General features: G+C 61.2%; 1 long non-coding RNA gene across 3 annotated transcripts in view; it reads right to left on the reverse strand.

The window, feature by feature from the left end:
* Positions 1 to 308: 308 nt before the first annotated feature.
* The window catches only part of LOC125928424 (uncharacterized), an 8,177-nt gene continuing 584 nt past the window's right edge, over positions 309 to 7,901 (reverse strand). Inside the window, exons 1-4 of one of the 3 annotated variants that reach the window (XR_007459666.1) lie at positions 4,945 to 5,292; positions 4,383 to 4,524; positions 1,235 to 1,478; positions 309 to 913 (exon numbers count right to left, since the gene is read on the reverse strand). This is a non-coding gene — a long non-coding RNA (uncharacterized LOC125928424). The other 2 variants (XR_007459664.1, XR_007459665.1) reach the window with 2 other exon arrangements.

A 7,901-nucleotide genomic window follows, 5' to 3' on the forward strand; every position in this document is an offset into this window, starting at 1 on the left:
GGAGCCTTGCCGAGTGGACCCAGAAAACTAACCACCACAGCTCGTATCGTTATTGTTAATTCTCATTATGTTTATTTTATCCCCTTTACAGATGGAAGCTGGGGCTTGGAGGTGGCTGCTGTCCCCGTCAGGGCTAAGCCGGGGCCCCCCAGCTGCACCCATCCATGGGCCTTCCCGAGACCAGGTTGCTGGGCTGTGACGTGTTGCCCACAGAGATACACCCACTGGCCCAGACCATCAGACCAGCATGTCCAGAGGGGCCAGCACGTCCGGAGTGGGGGGGGGGGGGGGCGGCAGGGCGGGGGGGGAAAGCAGGTTTGGGGGGGCCAGCTGGCCCGGAGGAGTGGCCGGCACCCTGGGGTCAGAGCAGCTTCCAGGGCAGTTCGAGGCCCCAGGGCACTGGGGGGCTCCCGGTGGCCGTACTTGGCCCATGCCCTGGATATCTGTCATTTCCTGCTGACGTGTGTGAGCCGGGCAATGCATGTAAAAAGCTTTTGTCTTGAGAAAAATCAGAAGTTTTTTGCTGGGCCTGTGTTCTCAAAGGGCAGCCATGGGCTGGAGCTCAGGGACCTCCACTTAGCGGGGTGCAGACGGCCCAGCCCCAGGCCTCTGCTGCCTGGACGTGGAGGAGAGCCAGGCCCCAAGCTTTGCCACCGACGTGAGGCAGTGCTCGGGTCTGTGTTTCCATGCTGACTTCTTAATGACTTGTTCTCTAATGAGGAATTCTGTCTCCAGATGCCGTTTGACTCTCAGACGTAAATGGGATGAAATAAGTGAATGAGTCACTGAATTCTGACATCTTAGAAAAGATCGCATTCCGTTGGCATCGGATGAGCAAAATGGACTTTTTTATTGATGGAAAAGTTGACTGGTGTGAACAAATCACAGAAGATGTGTTCCTTTTGATTCGCCTCTGAGTGGGAAATCAAGTGACTTGAATGGGCCTCGAGTGTGTCAACATCAAAACCCAAGGATTGTGGAAACTGAAAATGTCCTGTGGCCACAGCGTGCGTGCCAGGGGCATGGGGACAGGATGAGGCAGTGCCCCTCAGCAGGCAACCCTTCCTTCTACCCGGGAGCTAGGGCCACGGGGCACAAGGCAGGCAGTCAGGACGGGAGACCAGAGCCCAGGGAAGGCACAGGGGATTAGCCCACATGAGGAATGCCAGGCCAACGGGCAGAAAATGGAGGGAGGGAGGGTCAAGCCTGGTTTCCTGCCCTGGGGCCATCTTACCACCTTATCACAAACTGGTGGCTCAGGGAACAGAAGTCGAGCCGCTCACAGTCTGGAGACCCAAAGTCAGAGATCCAGGGGGGCAGGGCCAAGCCCTCACCCCGAAGGGCTCCAGGGGAGGCTCCCTCCTGCCTCTTCCAGCTTCTGGGGGCTCCAGTCTCCGCCTCCGTTTTCATGTGGCTTCTCCTCTGTGTCTGTGTCTCTCCTCTTCTTCTAAGGACACTTGTCATTGGATCCAGGGCACCTATAATAAAGCAGGATGGCCTCGTCTCCAAATCTGTCACTAATTACATATACAGACACCCTATTTACAAATAAGGTCACATTGTGAGGTTCTGAGTGGACATGAATTTGGGGGGAAACTTTAACAACAGAACTCTGAGGAGCAGGGCTTCCTGGAGGAGGTGGCCGGGGTCTACCAGCCAGAGTGTTGACATATTTGCCCTCTGGGTGCCCGGCCTGCCATCTTTGGACAAGACCCTTGTGGCCATTTGACACTAGCTGAGACCTTGGAGTAGACCTGCCCGGTGCCAGGCCGGGGTAAGGGTGACAGGGGCCCAGGAGAGCCTGGAGACGTTGTAGTTCCGAGGGGTGGCCCCCTGGCAGGCATGGGCCAAGGGGGCAGGGAGGGCACTGTTCGAGTACTGCCCGCCCGCAGAAAGGCAGGGGTCTGGGAGCAACCACGACGTCCTTCAGCAGGTGACGGGTAAATCAACTGTGGTCGATCCCCACGATGAACTAGTATTCAGCACTGGGGTGCCTCGGTGGCTCAGTTACATGTCTGCCTTTGGCTCAGGTCATGATCTTGTAGTTTGTGAGTTCGAACCCCACGATGCCCTCTTTGCTGACAGCGTGGAGCTTGCTTGGGATTCTCTCTCTCTGTCCCTCCCCCACTCGTGCTCTCTCTCTCAAAATAAACATTAATAAATAAATAAATAAATGTAGATAAAAGAAAAAGAAATGCTCTATCAAGCCACGGGAAGCCACGCCGGAAGCTCAAATGCGAATTACCAAGTGAAAGACGCCGGCGAGAAAAGCCTACACTGTAGGGGTCCAACTACAGGACATTCTGGAAAAGGCAGAACCGTGTTACAAAAACACAAAACGCAGTTATCTGGGGCTGGGGGAGAGGAGAGGCTGAATAGGCAGGCAGGACAGTGACACTACTCTGTGTGATGCTGCGATGGTGGAAACCGGTCATCGTCCATTCATCCAAACCCACAGTGTCCAAAACGTAAAAAATAATGGGTCAATATTATCATTGTAACGTCGATCGTAACAAATGTATCACAACAATGCGAGACTTCATATAGAAGAAATTCTGTGTGTGGGGGGGACAGAGGTATAGGGGAACAGTGCTCCATTTTCTGTAACCCTAAAACTGCCCTAAAACATAAAGTCCATATTAACATACACTATTTAAAAAAAAAAAAAAATGACAAGGGGCTGGTTCCCGGCTCGGGCTGGCCCGGGAGGTGTGGCTGTAGGGGTCCCGCCCACAGGGTTCCATCCGGGCATCCGGTCCCCTCCAGGCCTTGCCCTCCCCGAGGCCCCTCCCAAGGGCCAAGGCCAGCTGATTGTCATCCCTGCCTGAGCTCCAGAACTTACAGCTCATCGCTGCCCCTCCAAGTGCCACCAGGTCACTCTGGCTGTCTCCCGGGCTGATTATGTCACCGCTGCCTCCGGGAGGCTCCACGGGTGTCCTCAAGGACAGGGGAGGGACCGAGGCCACTGCAGGGGGAGGCGCCGCTCCCACTTCTCCCCCAAGGGGCTCTGAGTGGGGACGGAGACCAACCGCAGCCCCTTGCAGAGAAGGGGCGGGTCGTCCCCGCTCCAGACGCCGGCCGGCCATCCTGCCTGTCCCAGACACGGGGCTGACGTCTCGCCGGGGTCCGGTCAAAGCCGCCGTCCGGTCGTGGGGTCTTTACTTGGTTACTTAATGTTGCTGAACAAGGAGGAGTTAACGACCCTAATTGCGAGCACTCACTGGTGAGTGGCATCACCTGGCCGGCCCCCGTGTCCTCCGTGGGCGGCACACACCCGTGGCTCTGTGGTTACCGCGTGGCTGGCCTGCACCTGTTCCCGTTGGCTGTCGGGGGGAGGAACCCGGCGTGCACGAGGCTGCGGTCTGGGCTGGTTGTTTCGTCAGAGCTCTCTTATCGTGTGTGGCCGAACGCAGTCCCCAGCCGGCCGCCCCCCAGCCCGTACCCTGGCGACCGGCTGCCTGACCTTGCCCTCCAGCCGTCTCCTCGGGGCATTTCCTGTTCCCGGAGCCTGGGGGCTCAGGGTGGTGGCGGGGGACACCAGCCCAAACCCACCAACTCACTCCGGGGGCCTTAAGACCCACCCTGACCCTAGGGCAGGCTGCCCTGTGTTGGGGGGAAGAGCCACCGCCCGCCCTGCCGCGGGCGATGTTCTGGAGCCGTGGCACCCCTTGGCCTCTTCCCCAGATGGGGTGTGCTGTCCGTCCCTCTCCTCGTTGCCTGGTCACCCGCGCTCCGGCTCCCTGCACCCCCTTGGCCCGTCTGCAGGGAAGGCTGTGGCCTTTGCCACCGGGCAGGGCTGGGCGCTAGCTCTGCCCAGTCCCCAGGTGCCCTCAGGAAAAGGGGGAACGTCTCTGTTCATTGTCTGTGCCCAGGACAGCCGTGTTTGGCCGCTTGTCCCCAAAGACCCGTCAGTGAGCGGGGCCATGATAATCCCCGCTTCGTGTCGTGGCTAATTTTGGAAGCTCACCGCCTTCCTCCTCCCTCTCGTGGCCGCCTTCCCTCCCCGCCGCCGAGTCAGCGCCCATGGCTGTACCTAATGCCACACAGCCCGGCGCCAGGCCTGGCCCTGCCCCAGGACCTTGTGTCATGCACACAGGTGGCCCCGGAACGGCCACATCATCCGCAAGATGGGCCTTAGCCGCCCGCCCCACCCTGCCCGGGCTGAGCCCACATCCCAGGGAAGCCTTGGCCCGGCCACCCTGCACAGCTTGGTGGGGGGAGTTGGGGAGGGGACCAGTCCGGCCTTCTGGGGAGTCTTTGGCAGGAGTAGGGCCGCTGGGTCACCCTGAGAGGCTCCTCCCCGGAGCTCATCATCTAGGGACCCATCATCTAAGGTGAGGAGGGTCCCAGCTGGGCCACGCCGGGTGCAGACAGATCCCCACCTGGTGTCTGGTCCCTCTCTCTTCATTCACAGGCCCTGGCATGTGCCCTGCGTCTGGGGAGTCTGGCCAAGGGGCTCCGACCATCTTGCCTCCGGGGTGCCTGGGGCGGGCCTGGGGCCTCACCCGTAAACGCAGCCGCCTCCTGAGGGAAGAGCTGTCTTGGGGGGGGGGGGCGGGGGGGGGGGGTCCCGGAAATGCCCTGGGGGTGCAGGGGCTTCTCTGAAGCGCAGGGTGCCAAGTCACCCAGTGCCTCATCTTTCTCTTCCCCTGCGCTGACCGGGCTGGTGGCCCTTCACCCGGGCCGGGTCTCTGCTCCCCGCTCTACACCCACGACAGCGTCATGCCCAATTAGCGCCCACGGGGCGAAGCCTGCCATTCTGAGGGCTGGGGTGGCCCGGGAAGCTGCATTGAGGGTGCATCGCCACAGAGTGCCCACTGAAGCCCGAGGCCACGGCCAGGAAGGGCCCAACCTCAGGCCCCTGCAGAAAGCCCAGGGCCTCCCGTGAGCCCACAGCCGCGTCCGCCGAGTGGGAGGCAGAGACAATCCCTCACCAACACTCACAACCTCTGTAACCAGGACAAACATCACCGAGGGGATGCGGTCTGGGACCACCAGGTGGCAGAGTGGCGAAGAACCAGTGTGCAGCAGCCAGGAGGGCTTCCTGGAGGAAGGGGCACTGGAACAGGTTAATTACCTGGAGAAAAGGAGACGGGCTGTGCTGGGCAGGGATACAGCTAGGAAAAAGATTGGGGGGTGGACACAGCGTGGCCTCACCGAGTAGAGGGGGGCCAGCTTGGCCCGAGGACAGTGAATGCCTCACACCCACCTTCCCAGGGCCTGCCCCGGCTTGGGGACTTTCCTGGGGACACAGACGGGGGCCTCCGGGGTGTTTCCAGGTGAACCGGAGTCAGCCTCCGTGGCTTTTGAATAATCACTAGGAGCCTCAGCACGGGTGGGGGCCGGAGTGGCTGGGACGGTCAGGGAGGTGCGCTCGTGTCCCGGGGCGGGAGGGGGTGGGGGGGCGGCAGGCCTCAGCCTCTGGAAAGGGGAGGGGCGCAGGCCACGGCAGAGCTCGCCGCTAGGATGGGGGTCCCTACTCAAGGGGTCTGGGGGCCGTCCCTGGGGAGACCACTGGGCCGTTGTCCTGTTGCCATGGCTCCCAGCCGCCACTAATCCTCAGCCTTCTCTTTGGTGCTGGCCTGACCTCTGCAGAGTGTACCCAGATGTCCCCGCACTTGCTGCTCCTGGGGACTCATGCCAGGAGCATGGGGCAACGGGGAGGGGGAAGGCGGACAGGCCACCTCTCTGGACACCTCCTTTCCCATCGGAGCCCCCGGCAGCAGCCAGGTGAGGCCACCCAGGTGGGAGGGTGTCACAGGGGTCCCAGCCTGATGCTGGGCTATAACCAAGCACCCACCCACCCACAAGGCTGTGTCCCCCTTGTGTGCCAGACGCTGACTCCCACACGGGACACTGAGCCCTCGGGACACTGAGATCGAGGAAGCTGCTTGGGGAACCCCAGAACTTTGGGGACCTCTGGCCAGCAGGAGCTGGATACAGCCCATGGCTGAGGTGTGAACCACAAGGGTGTCAAAACAGGCTGAAGGAAGGGGCGAGGCAGACGGGGGTGGTGGGGAAGGAGTCTGGGGGGCTTGGAGAGGTTCTCGGGGGATCCGCATAGAGAAGCCACAGCTGTGGACTGGGCAAGGCACGGCCAGGGATCTCCAGAGAGGGTGGAAAGGCCAGGGTTCACACGGGGCAGATTTGGGTCGGGGTGGGGGGGGCCCGGGACCCGGCCTCCGATGCCACTGTCCACCCAGAGCCTGGCCCCGGCCTGAGGCGTGGCAGGTCCCAGAACAAAGCCCAGGGATTGTGCAGACAATAGGCCCTGCGTGGGGCAAGAAGGCATGAGCCCTAACAGCCAGAGCTCACAGGACGTGGGCCATAATCTTACCCCAGGGCACTGTCACCTCCTCCACGGGCTGTGATCCGGAGACACCCGAGCTCTGTGCCTGTGGAGGACAGAGCTGACCATTCAGGCTGTAGTGGCCCCTGACTATGTCCTCAAGACACAGACCCAGAGGTCCCCACCGTGCTCAGACCCCCAGCACCCCCCTTCTGGTCACTCTCACTGTCAGATCACGCCCCTTGCGGTGGCCCGGCCCTACTATTTTGGCCCCTTTCCCGCCACTGGTCCCATTGTCACCCGTCCAGTCACAAGAACATGCCAAGTTCACTCCTGCCGCAGAGCCTTTGCATCTGCTGTTCCCTCTGTCTAGTCTGTTCCTGGCCTCACTGGAGTCAGCTGTCTCCTTATAGAGCCTGTCCCAGCCTTTCTGTCCCCACGACTGTCTCTTCCTCGGCACCTGCTTCTTTCCACACAGTACTTACAATGATTTAAAAGCACGCCCGTTAAATACCTCTCCGTGCCACTCTGGAGCTCACGGAATAGGCCCCTCCTGTTTTGTCCAGAGCGAATCTGCATCGTCCAGCGCAGGCCGGGCCGGGGAGCGCCGAGGACTATGTGTTTTCCACCCGATCGATTCCAGAGGGTTTGCGCGCCCCTGCTGAGCTCGCGACAGGCCACACACAGGTGCTCGTGTGTTCCGCCTTCCCGGCTGGCAAGCCAAGGAGGACACACAGCCTGGCCCTAGCTCAGCCCGCCCACGGTCCAGGGGGACATCCGAACCGCAGGCTCGGTGCAGCCATCGGGCCCTCCCGAGGGGCCAGGACCCCTTGACCTCCTGCGGCTACGGCTCCCTGCGGGACGTCAGAAAGACGCAGCCTCCTTGGGGGCCGGTGGGGACTGTGGGGGAGGGAACAGTTTCCTCTCCGGGGCTCCATGTTTCCTTGGCAGTGGGTGTCCAGCTTTTACCACCACAGGGGTGAGGTCTATGCGGCCCCCTTGTGGAGCTGAAGGACTCCAAGGACCCGGCCTGGGGTGGGGGACGGGGGCTGGGCCACCTCTTGAACAAGGGATCTGGGTCTGGCTGCGGAGGGGCTGCTATGTGCCCCAGGGAGCAGCCCAGCGCGCCCCCACATGGAGCCTGCATGGAGACAGGCACGTGCCCCAAGCTGGACCCCCTGGCCCGTAAGTGCCTTCTCGCGATTAAAAACATAACCCACACTTCTTGCACAAAATGAAACATCTCAGAACAGCATAAAGAAGAAAGTACCTTGGGGCGCCTGGGCGGCTCAGTCGGCTCAACATCCAACTGTTGATCTTGGCCCGGTCACAGTCTCACGGTCCTGAGATCCAGCCCCACGCTGGGCTCTGCACGGGGTGTGGAGCCTGCTTAGGACTCTCTCTCTCTCTCTCTCTCTCTCTCTCTCTCCCTCCCTCTACTGTCCTTCTCTCTCTCTCTCAAAGAAGGAGGAGAAAGAGAAGGAGGAGGGGGAAGGGGCAGAGGGAATAGAAGAGGGGGAGGAGGAGGAGAAGGGGGAGGAAGGGAGGAGGAGAAAGGTAGGGGGAGGAGGTGGAGAGGGGTAGGGGGAGGGGGAGGGGGAGAAGGAGGGGG

The sequence above is a fragment of the Panthera uncia genome, chromosome E3, assembly GCF_023721935.1.
Source record: "Panthera uncia isolate 11264 chromosome E3, Puncia_PCG_1.0, whole genome shotgun sequence".
NCBI classification, from domain to species: Eukaryota; Metazoa; Chordata; class Mammalia; order Carnivora; family Felidae; genus Panthera; species Panthera uncia.